Below are 18,292 nucleotides of genomic sequence, written 5' to 3'. Positions count from 1 at the left end.
TCCATGGCCAGGTACAAGGTGACCAACTGCTTTTTCAAGTTCCTGTTGCCTTGATTTCCATACCATGAACTGTGAGCCAAAATAAGCCCTTCCTTAAGTTGCTTTTGTTAAGATAATTCCTCATACCAACAGACAAGTAACAGAGGCACTTAACATCACCATTTTTTTTTTGGTCATACAGAACTCAAATATAATACATTTGGTATACATAGATCTTTTTAGGTAATGATAAATATATATACTGCAACTCCAAATGAGGTATGTGGCCATCTTTTATATACAAATTATAAAATTAGGGGTACAAAGTTGAAATAACTTTCCTACAGTTACTTGGGTGTCAAAGGTGCAAAAGGATTTAAACCTAAGTAGTGTGGACTCAGTGTTCAGGCTCATAACAATTACATAACTCACCTCTCAATCATAAGTCAGGGCACATCTGCTAGGGACACTGTATTATTAACTAGGGCAAGCTGTTAACAGGCTCAGCCTCTCCTGGTATTAACTGTGCCTTGGGAGGATTAATAGGCTGCGTCTATGTGGTATGAATCGGACTAGTCTCAGGGGCATGAAAGCTAAACCATGTGAGGAGCTGTGGCACGACAAAGAGAAAACCACAGGCACAGCACCTAATTGTATAGATGACAAAACAGAGACAACAGAGGTGGCAAATGGGATATTTAAGGTTGGGATGGGTAACGGGAGGGCAGAAGTGGAAACAGAGATGGAAGAATGTGGGTTCAGTCAAAGGTGGAATTTGGACAATTTGCGTCTATTGCATTAATGACCAATGTCTACAGAAACAAATAACATACAATGCATGACAGAATTACAGCTGATTTGAAAGCTGGTTAATAAAATTCAGACGGACTGACTAGGAACATATGACCTAGGAAAGCTCACGAATACGGATATATAGACAAAGCATCCCTGAGGATGTTCTACCAAGATTGATGGGATGGGAACAGGAAGAATGACCTAAAAGGATTTGTTCAGGGCAAAAAGAATCAAAAAAATTGAAATGGGTACCATTGGCACACTCCAAGATTCCTCATTCATACTGGCAAAGAGTGGAGGGGGGCAGAAACTGTGGTTGGGATGTAGTGTATGACGAGAAGAATTGATTTTCAATAAACAAAGAAATAACAATGTATCTACTTCCAAACCCACCAGAGCTCCCAGAGACAAACCTTTACACAATTCAGGATAAAATGTTTTCATTTGATCAGTGTATTTAGATACTAGCTGAGCATAGACATTAAGAAGTGTTGCACAAAAAATTAGTCCTCTCTCTCTCTCTCTCTCTCTCTCTCTCTCTCTCTCTCTCTCTCTCTCTTCAAGAAGTAAAGTGGTAAGCCAGAGGACAGCAAGAAGGAGAATATTATTGACCAGAAAGCTCAAAAAGAAAATATCGTTCTCAATTTATTAAAGAAGACCATAAACATGCATTACTGGGATCCTTGAGATAAAAGATAATTGCATTGTCAAAAATTGGCAAGTATATTCCAGGATGTAGCAAATCCAGAGCCCAGTGCCAGAAATAGCTTTGTTCTTGGAGAGTTGCTAGCCAGTCGTCCCATAGATTCCCAGACATTACAGGCTAATGCCAATGTTACTGATTATGCTCTAGAATTTGAAACTTAAGAGACATTTAAGAGACTATGCATTTGAGTCATAGAACATGAAAACATGAAGTTGTACTTAGTACTGCCTTGGAAGCTTCACCTCTATTGGGTAGTTTTCAAGGAAAGCACTATGCATACTGTGAGAGAGGGAAAAAACCAGCCATGAACCCTGTTAGCTATAATGTCCTAGGAAACAATCTGCCACCATTATTGTGCTCAATGCATAGAATATTAAACTGACTTCTAATGACTTATTTTTGTACTTATAGATCAAGACATTGCTCAACCCTTATCAGAGAAGCTTCTATTTCCAATAGATGATGATCAACACAGAGGCCTACAAGTGGACAAGCAGCAGAGGATGAGAGACTCCAGAATGCTCAGTGCTAAATGTAACATCTTTATTGAATTTTCTCCTCCCAAGGTTAATTGCAGAAGAAAGGGTAGAAGGACCAGAAGAGCCAGACAGGGTAAATGAACACAAGGCGTCAGTGTCCTCTGGATGCAGTAGAGCAGTGGCACATGTGAACTCACAGCAGTTATGACAGCATAAGCACCATGTGAGTTCATGCACGACCACATCCCAGCATAGAGAGGGGAGGCAAACATGCAGTCCTACCCCTCACTCAGGAGCTATTGGCAGTTGATATCACAATCAGTAGGTTGACCACACCCAAGTGGAAGGCCGCACACTCATGGATATATGGGCAGCACAAATTGGACTTGATAGTTGAAAAGGGGAACAATCTTGATTCATGTTCATGTAGGCAACTCTGAATAAATAAAGGAGATCTCAAATAAAGGAGACTAACAGTGATGCTTGAAAGCGATTTGTTTGTGTATACGATGACTTGTTCAAGTTGGGATTTCCTAACCCTACAAAGGCTCGGAAGCAGCCATGCAATTATCCTGTTTTTCAGTTTTGGAAGAGTATGAAATAGGGAATGCTCAATGTTGGGTTACACACTAGAAGATTTTGCCCAACTGTAGGCAAATATAAAGTATTCTGAGAGAGCATTTAACAGCCAGATGTGTTGGCACACATTTTAAATCTCAACCTATGATAATATAATGGCTAACGTCTTTCTAAAACTGGGGTTTGATCTTAGGCCTAGAGTTTGCTAGATAAGAACTTTTTTGATGACCTATAACCCAAATCAATGGCAGCTGGGTTTTGATTGCCATCTTGATTAGATATAAAATCACCCAGGAGACACACCTCTGGATGTTTCCTTGGGGAACTGACTGAGGTAGAATGACCTATTTTCACAATAAGAGGTGCTTTTTAGCCGGGAGCCTGGATGCTAAAAGGTCCAAGGGAAAAGTGGGAATTCATGCTCGCTTCACTTCCTCTTGGGGGTATGTACTTAATGCTGCTGCTAGCACCGGGCTCATGTCTTCAGCTTTCCAACACAGGCTGAAGGCCAGTGTCTCCTCAGGAATCTTCTAGGCCTTGGCACCATCTGGAGATCATGCTGCCCAGCTTTGTAGCTGGAGTAACTGCTAGGTTTACAATGTCTCCATTATGCAAACCACCATGTTGGACTATGTGTATATTTAATTATGTATGCATACATATAGTTGAGTTTTGGAAGTTAAACATAAGATGTGACTCTTGGGACCCCTTAAATTAGCAGAGCACAGAAAACTCACCAACAAGGGACGACAGGATAGATTAACATCTAGCCTCATGATCACCAATGCCATTCTTTATATTGGGGTTTTCTCCTTTATTTCTTCATTTGGTATAATGTCAGCTTTAGCATGAGTTGATAAAAGATTTAGACAGAGATGTATAGAATCTTTGAATCTTGGGGCAGATGAAACGGGTAGTTGGGTTCCACGTGACACAAACTCCTCTTTGTTTTGCTCCCTGTTAGATGTTGGCTCTTCACTGGGACACCCATAATAGTTGGTGGCTTCAAAGAGACGAATGGGTTCCAGAGGAGTTTGCTGAGAGAGCTGGATAAAAGACATCAGCCAACGACAAGCTGACAGGGTCCACCTTCCTCATATTTCATGGTTACCCCAAATAAGGAAAAAAAATCTCCAAATTCAAAACTTTTTGTGACCCATGAGAAAAATGTATTTTTTCCAAGCCCATCACCAGCTAAGGGATTCATCAGCCATGATTCCCTCAGACCCAGATAATACAGCCCATCACACTCTCTTTCATGGGTAGAGATAGATAACAAGAAATGAAATTATTAAACTCAATTTATACAGAAAACAGCTAAACCACCATGAAATTTGTATACTCTCCTTTTATGCATAATAATATTCTTGAGTCTGGCCTGTTTCATGCTGCAATCTGATAATTTTTCCCTTTCCAGTCAAATAAAACTGTGAGGTCGCACTAAGTAAAAGGCAGCGGCTATAAACGCTTACGTGCAGTCCTGAAATGAGAAACATTTTCCTTGAGGACATAAAACACATAAAACCTCAAACCCGAATTAAAGACAAGTTTTTTTCCAGTTACTCATCTGCCATTTGAGAAACCCATCGATCCTCTCTGGGGTGGGATTTCCTGCATTCATCATTCATCATATGAGCTGATGAGGTATTAATCATTAATGAGAGGCTTTTCCTGTTTTTCAACAAAGCCTTTACGTTTTAGTCATCTTTTCAGGAGGAACATTCCCCAGAAAGCATCTTATCACCAGGGCCTTTGTTTTCAGTCTTCTGTTCTCTTTAATGGTGAACATCAGTCACCCACATGTTGCCTTGTGTCTTGAAAGAGCCATTGTGATGCCCACTTCTAAGTACAAAGCCAGGCCTTGCTTTACTACTGAAGTGCACCAGCCCAGATACGAAACAGGTCAAGAATTGTATTCATCAACACAAACATCTCGGTTTAAGGCTTCATCCTCTTGCAGACTGGGATCATGACTGTATCCATGAACCAAGGGTTTCAAAAAAGAGCTGGAGTGTGTGTGTGTGTTTCAGCACATTTACCTAGCAGGCTGCTATGACTTCAAGATTATAGTCTTTCTTTGATATACAAGTTATGTAACTTATAATACATGAATAAGTTCTGTGCCCACCACTACCTTCTGGGAGGAGCCTGATGCTTCCATAAAGACTACACAAACTCAAGTTTACAGACATCAGTCAGACAAAATGCGGCTAGAGACTAGTAGGGGAGAAGAGCTTGGGTCTGAGGGACAGGGAATTTCTAACACTGCTACCTACCTTTGTTTACTGTTTGAACACTTAAATAGCCAAGTATCACTCTTATGACTAATGACTAGGTGAGCTTCACTATTGGAAAGTGTCCTGATAGTTTGTGGTTGGGCACTCTTTCAGCATAGCCATGAGGTTTGAATATCTAATGATAGGAGTCAGAAAGACAGAAGCAGAGATTGTAGGATGGTTCCCAAGATGGTCGTTAGTATCCATGGAAGGCCACGTGGAGCAGAGAGTGTGAAATCATAGCCCTGTCACCTAGGAACTTGTGGTCTACCTACAGGATGCTGATCTGCTAAAACCAGATGGAGGAAGTCTCGGAGCCATGCTCCCCCTCCCTGTCCCCCGAGTCACTTCAGCTATCCGTCCTAGAAGGCAGCTGAGCTTTTCTGCCCCACAGGGGACATGGACAGGAAGAACATGGTCATAATTGTACATTCATTTGTATGCAGAAGTTTTTATATGTGGGTAAGTTGATTGTTGTTGTTGTCGAGGCAGGTTCACTGGCAGATCTGAACTCACTATGTAGACCAGGAAGCCTGCCTCCTGCTCCCAAGTGCTGGGAGTGAAGACGTGTTCCCCAGGCCTGGCTTTGAATGGCTGTTTCCAACACTGCCCTTGTGATGTAACTTCACTGGCTTCAAAAGCAAAGCTTTAAACTTCACTGATGCTTGAGTTTTTGTCTTAACCACTTCTCTTTATTTCCCGTACAGTCTTGTGAATGCTTTGTCTTCTTTCATAGGTTTTAGGTTATTTACCTTTAAGTAAGTTATATTTGATTTTTACCTGACCTAAACCCTTTGTTAGCGAATAGCAGGAGTGGGATCTAATGTATAGAATATATTACAACACAGCAGTATGTAATAATATAGGAAGAAACACCTCAACAGATTACTCCCTATCCCTTCCATAAAATGAATGATTCTGAATAAAAGAAAAAAATAAGTGAAAAAAAAACACATCTAATCCATCAGAAAATGTACGAACATACTGGGAATAGACAATACATAATTTAAACAGTCTTGTCAAAAATGATATGCACTACAATAGGAAAACACATCACTGATTCCTATGGGTGCGAGAACCCTTTAAGCAAACAGTAGTTTGGATTCTTTGGTCTTCTTCAGAGCTACATAGAAAATGAGAGCCGTCCCTAAGGAGACAAGTTGTCGTGGTTTGCAGATGTGTCTTCATACCATTTCTCTCTCCCTGGGTATATATCCCAGCACCATATCAAGAAAGGTAAGACGGCCAGGGAAAGGAGGGGAGGGAGCTCCAAACCCGCACTGTGTGGCCCTTTCTAAATCTCCCATTTTGTTCCCTATAAAACTCAGCTATTTCACATTCTTCTCATGCCTTATAAGACTGGTCTAGGCTCCTGGAAGACACCAGTTTGTGCTGACTAGAGGGCACTGCCAACTGCTCTTCCCACCATGACTCCTTTAGCCTTTGACATACGGATGATATTCCTACACGCCTCATTATCTTGGCTTGCATGACTTGTATAAATCATATTCTGCCTTATTTTAAAAGTAAGCTTTCCCTTCTCATATTAGAATCGGGGTTGGTTCACCTTGGCCACAGTTTCTTCTTTCTTTTTTGAGGGGATTCCTGTAGATATCTGTCTGGAGTCGTCCTGTTAGCACACATCTCGCCCACTTCCCCACGAGCCACCTGGCTGCTCTGTATTTTATTCACTCCAGTGATCTTCTATTCTGTGTATACTATGCAGATGTACCGCACCAACTTCTCCCCAGTGGACAGCTGCAGTCCAAGTACCTGGAGGCAGTGATTGCTTGCTCCAAACACTCCAAGTCAATCTCTCTTAGGAAAGCTTCTTGAATCACTCCCAGACTCACATTCATTCCCTCTCCTGAGCTCCACTCCAGTGTGAGGGCCTCTATCCTACGAGGAAACACTGTGATGCTATTTCCTATTATTGGTCATTAGATCTTCCCTGACCTCCAAGCCAGAGTAGGGGAACTACAGTTGCCGTCTTGTTGGGATGAACCTGACCTACAACAGAGGAGGGCCACGCTGGTGCTGACTGAGTGAGCACACCATAGAAGGAAGGGGAGGGTCTGTGACCATGTTTTTTTGGGGGGGTTGAGTATTTTTTATTGGATATTTTATTACATTTCCCTTTCCCACTTGCTCTTTCTAGGGTATAATTTCCCTCCTTGTACTTGGAGCTTTCCTGCTATTATCCTTTGTAATGCTGGGTTTGTGGAAAGATATTGTGTAATTTTGGTTTTTCATGGAATATCTGATTTCTCCATCTATGGTAATTGGAGAGTTTTGTCTGGGCGGGTATAGTAGCCTGGGCTGGCATTTGTTTTCTCTTAGCCGGTCTGTATGATATCTGTCAGCATCTTCTAGCTTTTTTAGTCTCTGGTGAGAAGTCTAGTGTAATTCTGAAGGTCTGCCTTTATATGTTACTTAGCCTTCTCTCCCTTACTGCATTTAATATTCTTTCTTTGTCTTGTGCACTTGGTGTTTTGATTATTATGTGACAGGTGGTATTTCTTTTCTGGTCTAGTCTATTTGGCGTTCTATAGGCTTCTTGTTATGTTATGGGCATCTCTTTCTTTATATTAGGGAAGTTTTCTTCTATAATTTTGTTGAAGCTATTTATTGGCCCTTTAAGTTGGGTAATCTTCACTCTCATCTATACTTATTATCCTTAGGTTTGGTCTCCTCATTGTGTCCTGGATTTCCTGGATGTTTGTGTTAAGAACTTTTTGCATTTGCATTTTCTTTGGACAGTTGTTTTGATATTTTCTATGGTATCTTCTGCACCTGAGATTCTCTCTTCTATCTGTTTGTATTCTGTTGGTGTGCTTGTGTCATAGGACTCCTGATCCTTTCCTAGGTTTTCTATCGCCAGGGTAGTCTCCCTTGTGTGATTTCTTGATTGTTTCTACTTCCATTTTTATGTCCTGGATGGTTTTGTTCAATTCTTTCACCTGTTTGGTTGTGTTCTCTTGTAATTCTTTAAGGGATTTTTGTGTTTCCTCTTTAAGGGCTTCTACCTGTTTACCTGTGTTCTCCTCAAATTCTTTGAGAGTGTTATTTATGTCCTTCTTAAGTCCTCTATCATCAATCATTAGAAGTGATTTTAAATCTGAATCTTGCTTTCCTGGTGATATGGGGAATTCAGGACTTTCTAGTGTGGGAGAACTAGGTTCTAATGATGCCAAGTACCTTGGGTTACTGATGTTTATGTTCTTGCGCTTGCCTTTTGCCATCTGTATCTCCTTAGTGCTACCTGCCCTGTCCCTGACTGGAGCCTGTCTTTCCTATTATCTTGTTTGTATCAGAACTTTGTGGGGTGGGTGTAACTACTGGGGTAAGTGCTGGGGCCCAAAATCTGCTCAGTGCTCAAGCGCAGACAGGATGCTGCCCAGGTTAGAGCTCTGGGAGCCCGTTTCCTCGGATTCTTAGAAACTAGGGGCAGAGCTGCTGCCCAAGATCTGCTCAGTGCTCTGGCCCAGACCAAAAGGAACCAGTGCTCCGGGCTGGGAGTGACTTCCTGGGTCCTTGTGGGTCCCAGATACTCCCTGTTTGGGGTGAAAGTTGCTGTCTGCTTACCTAAGATACTGCCCGGGTTAGAGTTCCTGGGAGCCCTGCTTCTTCTGGGTTCTGTGTGTTTGGGGGCAGAGCTGCGTCTTGGACCTGCTCAGTTCCTGGGCCCAGACCAGAAGGAACCAGTGCTCCGGGCAGGGAGTGACTTCCTGGGTCCTGTGACCATGTTAACTGATCATCAAATATGTGGGGTTAGCAGCTTTCACAATGTAGAGCAAGCCTCTTGTTAGTGGTTTTCACAATGTACAGTGAGCCGGTGATGATAGATCCAAAATGCCCCCTTTCCTGGTTAAAAAAACAAACAAACAAAAACTCTAATATACTTATGATTAATACTCAGCAAAATTAAAAAAAAACATGTTGGTGGTCACAGAAGCCTTTGAAATGGGGCCACAGTTTCTCCTGTAAGCGACAGACATCAGAGGAATGGATGGTAAAACCAGAATGGCCAAGTTTTGAATTGGTGCCTAAATATTAATTATTTAAAAATTCATTTTATTGCTTTTTTTTTTTTTCTCACATCAGCTTGGCTCTTCTCATTTGATCATACCTTTCCTGTTACACATTTCGGAAAGTGTCAAGATACCCCATCATAAAGAATGAAAAGTCATCTCCCTGAAACACTGGAAGTTTCCAAGACATCAGCAACAGCAAAGCCAGGGTTCTTCGTAGGACGCTACACTGAGCTCTTTCAGATATTACCAACAGTGTTAGCTTGTCACAGCCTGGAGCATAGACTGATTGGCAGATGCTTCTCTCATTAGATGGGCATGTTCCGACTGCTAGAAGATGTTCCTGAGATTCCTCACACAGAGGAAACTTCTGGAGTTTTAATTCACCCTTAGACATTTAACTGTCATGATAGAAAGAGATATTTACAGACACTTGATCATTAAGACAATCTCTTGTTTTATTTATTTTTTATTTTATTTTAGAGGAACCTCAATCTCTTTAAGGAATCGACACATGGTTGCTAATGCTCTCTGTGAACTTCTAGAATCTTCTATGCTTCTGCTCTTCCTTAGACAACAAGATGAGGTAATGAGTTTTGGTATCTTCTCTCCATTTTCCTCGATCTTTCACTGGGTGTATTTTGTTTCCTTTTGAAGAATCTTCACAGAACAACCTTTATTTTCATCTCTAAAAATGGGTAAAGTCTCATTTCTTTTGGCTAAATCACTTGTTTTGAAGAATGAAGAATGTTGACTAATTTCTCCCAGAGTTAATTTTACTTCTGAGTTTCATGAGAATAAGATATCATGTAGTGGAGTAGAAACGACTCAAGCCATCCTTGCATTTTATCCTGATGGCTTGGGATGGCAGACAAAGTAAAGAGAGCTCTGCTGGGAGATCTCCAATCGTTTCCTTTCCAACCGTGAAACAAAGTATCTGTTGTCATCTGCACTGCTTTATATTCTAGCAACGAGGGCTGTATAAACAGAAATGGCCAGCTCCTGCATGTCTGTGGCCTCTCTGGAAGGAGACACACCAAAGAGAAAGGTGTACTGTGATCATTTCTGAAGAGGAAACAGTAGCATAAAGACTGCAAACAAGAAGCTCCTCTGATTAGGAAGGAGAGCTACACTGGCCCATAGGAAGAGGAGTAAGGACTCAAGAAGCGGTTTAATTCTATGCCCAATGAGCAGAATATGAGTACTGGCTCTCCTCTAGGGCTGACGGCCTAGGCAGTTGTGAGTTCTTGAACGCTTCAATAGCATGAGGCATGAGTTCTGTTTTATAAAGCAGAGTTTAAATCCAACCAGAATGCTGTTGCTCATTCCCAAAGCTATCGATCGAATGAGAGAAGCTTCTGTTCGCAGGAGATGGGAATCAGCACAGTCACAGAACTGCTCATCGCAGAGAATAAGAAAGAGACTGTGGAGTGCTCGTCCCTCCCCGAGGTCAAGGCAGAAGAGAGCAGGCACAAAGGGTGTAAGAGACAGAGGCTGGGGAAGACTTCTGCAAAAGTGTTTTCTCGAGATGTCAGGGCCATGGCACAGATGAATTCAGATCTCTGGCTACATGCACAAGACCTGCATGAGATCAAGGAGGCCAAAATCCCAGCAGGGGTGGGAGAGGAACTCACTAAGTCTCAACACTAACTGAGGAGCTGATAGCTTCTGGGGTAGAGACAGCACATGTGTGCAAATGCGACCTCCTGACAGGTTGCACCCGCTCCAGTAGACGGCCTGCAGCCAAGTGTGTACACACAGCACTAAGTGGACGCGGTGGACTTAGAAACAGAGTAAATGCAGTTGGAAGGGAATCCTGGTGGAAGACTATGGGAAGAATCTGAGGGTAGTGGGATGTGAATTTGATTAAAACACATACTCATATATTAAATTTTCAAACAATAAATAAATGAATCATTGTGACAGAAAGGATAGACGTTAGATGTCCCCGTTGGGGAGGAGACACCAAAGACAACAGTGGACACTTACTAAAGCAGACACAGCACAAGCAGTTACCAGGACCAGAGAGCCTTTAGTTACCAGGACCAGGGAGCCATTAGTTACCAGGACCAGGGAGCCATTAGTTACCAGGACCAGGGAGCCATTAGTTACCAGGACCAGGGAGCCTTTAGCTACCAGTCTCTGGGGATGCAGGAGTTGAGCAGAGCAGGCATACTCAGCCAAACTATAAACATGGAACAAGCTGACTCGGGCTGCTCATGTTCTGCTGTCTCTGTTGGGCGCACTACATGATCAAGTTTCTGAAACTGATTTTGCAAGAAAATTAGCTACTTCAGTCCTCCAGGAGCTGTGGGGGTGGGGGGACTCACTAGCCCTGACTCTTCCTGCTTTCCCATGTCCAACTTGACTTTACGAGGGGCAGACCACTATCGAGATGCCATCTTGGCTTAACTGCAATGCTGAGAAAGAGCCTTGGGGGGGCGGTGGAACAATGATCCTCCATTGTCAGTGTATCTTACCCCTCTCCCACACTGTCTATTCTGCTGATAAAAAGCAAGCTTGGCTTTGGAGAGATGGGTCTTATTTTATGTGCATGGGTGTTTTGTTTGCATGTATGTGTCTGTACCACATGTGTGCTCTGCCATGGAGATTGAAAGAGGTGTTGGATCCCTGAAACTGAAGTTACCTGTGGTTGTGAGCTTCCATACGGATTCTGAGACTCAAACCCTGGTCCTGTGGAAGAACAGCCGCTGCTCTTAACCAGCCACAGGAACAGAATTCTTGGTTAAAATTCTTTTGTCTTAACAAACCATGAAGCTTGTGCTGTTAAAACTGAAGGAACCATGCAAGGATAGATACCACTGCAGACCACACTTCATCAACGATCACACAAACCCGGGCCAGGGTGACTGCTTACTTCTGTTCCCCAGTCCTAATGCACAGCAGGGTAAGGACAGGGCTACTTCCGGGCAGCTTTAAGGGCACTCTCATTACTGGAAGTGCAGTTTAATGCTTATAAGTGATCATTTACAACTTTCATCTAGAATTCCTTCATGATAAGGGAACCCTTCATTAACGCACTCCCAGGGATTGCTCCAGGAAACCCATGGAGAGCCAGCACCAGAGACAGAGGTCCTAGAAACCACACTGACATACAGACAGTGTGGGCTTTTGCCAGTTAACTTGGACAGCTTCTAAATTTGCAGGGAAAGGGAGTAAGCTGTGTATAGAGTTGTTATGGGAATAAACAGAAAAGTGGTCAGATTCCACAAAAACATCACCCTCCAAATCCATGGGCTGTGTTACTTTACATATCAGATGAGAAGTTTTCTGTTTGTTTTTGAAGCCGGGTCTCATGTGCTTCGGGCTGGCCTAGAACTACATAGCTGAATGTGACTTTGAACACCAGATTCCCCCGCTTCCTCATCCCAAGTGTTGGGATGACAGGTGTGTCAGTACACTCCGTTTTGTGCAACGACAGAGCTCAAACCAAGGGTTTCATATCAGCAGAGTCACGCTGCCAGCAACTGGGCATATTTTTGGTGTTGTTAAATTTAGGAGGAGTATCCTGGGTTACATAGACGAAGCCAATGTTATTGGAGAGGTCATCAGAAGGAGAGACAGTAGGACCAGAGTCAGAGCAGGGAGCAGGTGGACAGCAAGGTGGGGGGGATGGAGTCTATCCTTTTGCCTTTGGGGAGGAAGACAGGGGCTAAATGGTTGTTGAAAGCTTCTAGAAGGTTAGAGAGTTAAGACAAAGTTTCCTTTTGGTCTGGAGAAGGGAGGTCAGTGGGTTTGGATTTCTAAGGTCTAGAACCACGAGCTCATAAACCTGTTTTGTATCTATCAAGAATACCACTTGTAACTTCGGAGCCGGGAATCTGATACAACGTTGTATCTAAAGCCAAGCAGACCAGCTGGCAACTCCAGAGAAGCCAATGAAATGCTCGTTGCTTTCCACTCCGTTCCTCCCTTGAAAGGGACCAATGTTTAGAGTCTATGCTAGAGCAGCTTCAGCACAGACCCTTTAATGAGTAGCACAGTGCGTTTTTAGGTCTCTGTTGTCCTGTACATTTACAGAGGAGTGTGCTTGCTGTCTGCCAACCAGGGCTGCACTGAAACTGTTTGATTATTTTCTGGAACTTTGCAGGGAGGAAAGAAAGTCTGAATACCAAGACAGAAAAAAGAAACCCATTCTACAGACCTCCCAACAGGGCTCTGAATCAAGGCATCTCAGCCTCGATTGGCTAGTGTTTCCTACTGGATGTGTGTACTGTCTGTAGAACCCACACTAAAATAAACCATAAAAAAACACATGTAATGTCTTTAAAATAATGACAATATATGAACTAATGAGGATTTGTTTTCTCTCCTTTCTAGCCCCGCCCTTCTCTCACTCTCTCGCCTTATTCCTTGCTTTATGAGCAGGGTCTCACTTTGTAGCTGAGCCTCTCCTGGAACTTGCTAAATAACCCAGGCTATCCTTGAATCCTTTTGCTTCACCTTGCAAACTGCTGGCATTATAGGTGTGAGTTCTTATGCCCGGTAGGCTTACCTCTCCACCCTGAAAACAAAATCAGTGTTTATTTTCATAGAGGCTGTGTCGATTTCAATTACTATGCTAGTTAAGAAAAAGGGGTTTTGTTTTGCTCTGTAGCCAGCTCTCAACAATTCCTGAGAGTCAATTACATACTCCAGAGAGAAGCCATTCCCAGGTCTGACAGAGGAGCATCTGTTAAACCGTGAGATAGATGCTCAGGTGTAACTGTGGCTTTTCCTGTAGAAGCTGAAGCAGCAGACAACCATCAGAATGCAGAGGGGAACTCATCAGCTCCCAAAGGCAGCCTTGTGTCTAATGCCTTGCCTGCATTCCTACCTAATACAAAAATAATGACTGTTTCTGCCTTTTAACATGAGAGCACGTTTAGGGCAAAACCCCCCAAGCAAACAAAAAGACAAAACAAACAAATTTTAAAAAACCAAAACAAACAACAACAAAACACATCTCCAAAATTACTTCCATCAAAACCCTTTATTTCCTACCTCCTCAAAACGTTATAGGACAAATAGATGCTTTACTCATGAGCTAATGGTAATGTCTTGAAGGACTTGTCATCTGCACGTAGGGAGAGAATCACAGAATGTGAACCAAATGCTTCTAGAATTGAATGATGCTTTATACATGTCCCTGGAGCAGCAGCTGTTTATATGTCTCTTCCAGGCTGAAGAGGGTTGTCTTCTGGGGACCCACCCTCTGCTTTCCTCTCTTGGGTATGAGGAGATGAATTTGTGATGCTAATCAATATTTCGGTCTCTCAGACGTGTGGGGATATCAGCTCATATTGAGGCGTCTGTCATGTGACGTTAGGTTGCAGTGTTTATTGTCTAAGTAATGACTGCAGAAATAATTTCCTAGCTAGACAGCATGGATCTTCCTGGATAAAGGACTTACAAGGATTCTACTAGGTGCTATAGTGACTGTACAAATCAATGAAAGTTACTGGAATCCAATGACAACAAATGACATGCACCTCCCTAGGAAGGGAACATGGAACCTAAGATCTTGATTTGGATTGTGGTACCATGTGGGTCTGGAGTCTCAGGGATTAACCCCTGGGTGTTCTCTCTCTCTCTCTCTCGCTCTTTCTCTCTCTCTCTCTATTTGTCTCTCTGTTTATCTCTCTCTCTCTCTCTCTCTCCTTGTCTCTCTCTCTCTGTCTCTCTCTCTCTCTCTCTCTCCCTGTCTCTCTCTCCCCCCTCCCCCCTCCCCCCTCTCTCTTTCTCTCTCTATGTGTATGTATATGTGTGCATGTGTATTATGGTGTGTGTGTATGTGTGTGTGCACGAATATTTAGATCCTTGTATGTGAATGTGGTCACGTACATGTGGACCACAGCAAAGTTTGGAGGGAAGAGGACAACCCAGGTGCCAGTACCAACCTTCCACCTTATGTGGGAAAGGACGCATTTATTGCTTTTAGCTGTTTGAGCCAGGCTGTTACCTGTGCTATTTTCAGGATTTCTCCTGTCTCTGCTTCCTATCTTCCCAAAGGAACACTGGGATTTTTATTCTGTCTGTTTTGTAGGAATTCATACTCAAGTGTTGAGAGTAAAGATTCTTGTTCTGTCTGTCTGTCTTGTAGGAATTCATACTGAGGTCCTCATGGCTGAATGGCAAGTGTTTTTACCCACTGAGCCGAGCCGTCTCCATAGCTCTATTTTAAGTAAGTTGAGTTCCATTTTAAGCAAGATGATTTCTTTGTCTTATTTAATAATCTGTTCTGGGAAAAACCTACTTATTCTCATTCTAGAAAAACATTTTCTGAATTCCTAACAGGAAAAGTATATTCCAGGAATAAGTCTCTGGAGATGGACTCCCAGCTTTTCAGACCATTAACAATTGATGGACCAAACCCTATTTTATTAAACATCTTTACAGATGTTTCTGCTCCCTGCGTCTTTCCTCTTGACTCTAGAAAGGATCTCTGCCTTCTCTTATAAAATCACTAGTGAATCTATCTCCTTCTGCTACCGCCCAAGAGGGTCACATAGTATCTTGTCTCTAAGAACCCATGACCCAGGAGCTGGGTGTGGTGGCTGTGATCACATAGAACTCCAGAGCACTTAGGCTCCTTGGCTCAGAGAGACAAGAATGCTGTGTTCTTCCCAAGCTCTGGACCACACCAAGGAAATATGATGTGTTGATGATGTCAGTGGCCTGAGTCATTGCCTTTGTCAAAGCTGTGACTATAAACATTAGGTTCTGTAATCTGCCTACTTGGAATTCGGTTTCCTGTAGCTTTAGTGCTATTTTGAAACAGAGTCTAGAGGTGATGAGAAATAAAGTTAGCTGTTTCTATCTGGACCAACCTGATGAATCTCCAGCCTTTGACGTTCTAATTATGTGTTTATGTATGTGTTTGTGGGGGGTAGTCAACATGATGTGGTTACCCATGGAGGCCTGAAAAGGGCGTCAGAGCCATCAAGCTGGAGTTACAAGTAGCTGTGAGCTGTCCAATATAGGCTGGGAACTGAACTCATGTTTTTGTAAAAGCAAGTGCTCTTAACACCGGAGCCATCTTGCTGTATTTTCTTTTCAAGAAAAACTGTCTATTCTAAAGCATTCAGATTTTAGACTAGGTGGTTGTAGACACAACCACTGGATATACAAGGATACTATGCATATCCATATATACTGGATATACAAGGACCTCTCAGATATATTGATTGGCTCAGCAGTTGCTGCAATGAAATAACCATTACTGTATAGTGACATCCAGGCATGCAGATATGGACTTGTTAATATTTCTAGCATGAGAGGGGCAATTAGACTATAAAGACTCTACCTTGACTTCCTAACTGCATGGGTGGTGTTAAATTATGTAAGAGGTGCAAAGCTGAATCTCGTGGTACTCCAGTGAGGCACCTTTCATGACCTGAAAGCCACTCCAGGTCAGCTTCTCAGTGATGCAGATGCTTTTGAGCCATCCACGTTCCTGTAAAGAACACTAATGAATTCAACCATCCATGAATCTGAAATTGAATGGAATTATTCATTTCCTTGGTCTATTGGTTATCTGTCTGTGTGAATATATGTTTTTTGTTTGTTTATTTTGTTCTTTTTGTTTGTGTTTTTGTCTCCCTAGGAAACCTCAAAACAAAACACCATGTTATAGTGGAACCAACTGTGAATGAGAAAGGATGTCTATTGACATTGTGGCATCTTCTAGAACCCAGAATTAAACATGGCAAGGCACAAGTATATAAAAGAAAAACTGAATAGTTACTTAAGTAAACAATTGTCTATGTTTTTGATATGTCTAGTAGATAGTTAAGTTAGTTATTAGCAGGCTTCAAGGTTGTTGGAAATGAACCCCATTCTTCATAATCATCAGCTTGTAGAACCAAGAATGGAGACAGCAGGAGTCTGATGACTGGACACACACACACACACAGAGAGAGAGAGAGAGAGAGAGAGAGAGAGAGAGAGAGAGAGAGAGAGAGAGAGAGACAGAGACAGAGAGAGAGACAGAGAGACAGAGAGACAGAGAGACAGAGAGACACAGAAAGAGAACAAGAAAGGACAGAATAAATAAATAAATAAATAAATAAATAAATAAATAAATAAATAAGGAAAGAAAGAAAGAAGGAAAGAAGGAAAGGCAGGAAGGATCTGAGTCCCTCTCTGGCTCTAAGAGGAAACATGATATTCTCAATTTCCCAGAAGCCTGTAAAATTTACTTGCTAGGCGGATGCTTTCTGGTAAGGGAAAGGAGCATTTCATTGTCCTGCCCATAAGACTCAATCTAGATGGGCCGTCATTCACCTACACAGGAAAATACTGATCAGTAAGGGCTGCCAGTTGTAGCGACGTTAGAGGTGACAGTGTCAAGCCCACCTGTAGCAGGATAATTTCCCCACGACATTTTATAATAAACTCAGTAATGTGGGAGGAGTAAATGAGAGGAAGACGTGGAGGAAGAGGAGGAGCTAGGAAGGAGAGATGTAGCAGCCATGGAGAACCACGCACGGGTCCAGGACGGTCCTGGGTAACAATTTATATCATAAGGTTAGATATTGGGAAACAACTCTATTTGTTAATTGAGCATTTCTAAATATATAAAGCCTTTGGATAATAATTAAGCTTTAGAATCTCATTTCTACCGGGTACCATGTGGATGGTGGGTATTGACTGGGGTTCAGCTAAGCTTTGTGGACACAGTGTGGTGGATTGGCAGAGCCATATCCCATGCTGGCATCTTGTGGGTGCCAGGGCTGGTTCTTCTGGCTAGTCAGAGTTGAGCAGCAGTGACAGCATGCCACTGCTCTTTGCCTCAGGCCTTGCCTAGTCAGGAACATGGTGGCCACATAATAACAAGCCAGAGTGGGTGCCGCAGCTATAAATTTTAACCATAACACCCACCCCCAATGGAGGTCAGCATGCTGCTCTCCTCTCTCTGATTTCACATTCACATTGGATGACTGCTCTGCCCTGCAATGGTTCCTTTGACTACTGGACACTCTCACCCCTTGAGAGGTGTCCGGTTTACTCTCTATAAATCTGTCTTTGTGTGTAATGACGCATTTCAACTGAATTCTTTTGATAAAGACAAGCATTATGGAGCTGAGAGGTTTCATCATGAGACACAGGTATAATAACCAGGATTTATATATACATAGACAAAGGAACTTAACATTAGTTGAATTAGAGGTAAAAAGTATCTAAAGATATCCACAAAGCTGGCCAATTGTAGCAGTGAGAACCTGATGTTCTCACCTAGACACCCAGATGCCTAGAACCACACCCAGCACAAATGCTGTTCAACAAGTATTTGCTAAACAGATGAGCTGATTTCCCATTTCGCAAAAAAGAGACAACGGCCTGATTATTATTCTCAAACCTATACACGAAGAGAAATCCAGTGCCAACATTTTAAGTGATAATTTTCCTTCCTACCACCAAAAATACATTTTGATGAAATTTATA

The 18,292-nt window shown here is 42.5% G+C and overlaps 1 protein-coding gene across 1 annotated transcript in view; it reads right to left on the bottom strand.

Moving 5' to 3' along the window:
* Window positions 1–18,292, bottom strand: part of Adcy2 (adenylate cyclase 2) — a 358,830-nt gene that overhangs the window by 144,900 nt on the left and 195,638 nt on the right. The window lies entirely within an intron of this gene.

This window comes from Arvicanthis niloticus, chromosome 19 (genome assembly GCF_011762505.2).
Source record: "Arvicanthis niloticus isolate mArvNil1 chromosome 19, mArvNil1.pat.X, whole genome shotgun sequence".
Lineage (NCBI taxonomy): Eukaryota > Metazoa > Chordata > Mammalia > Rodentia > Muridae > Arvicanthis > Arvicanthis niloticus.
This window is presented reverse-complemented; position numbering and strand designations above follow the sequence as displayed.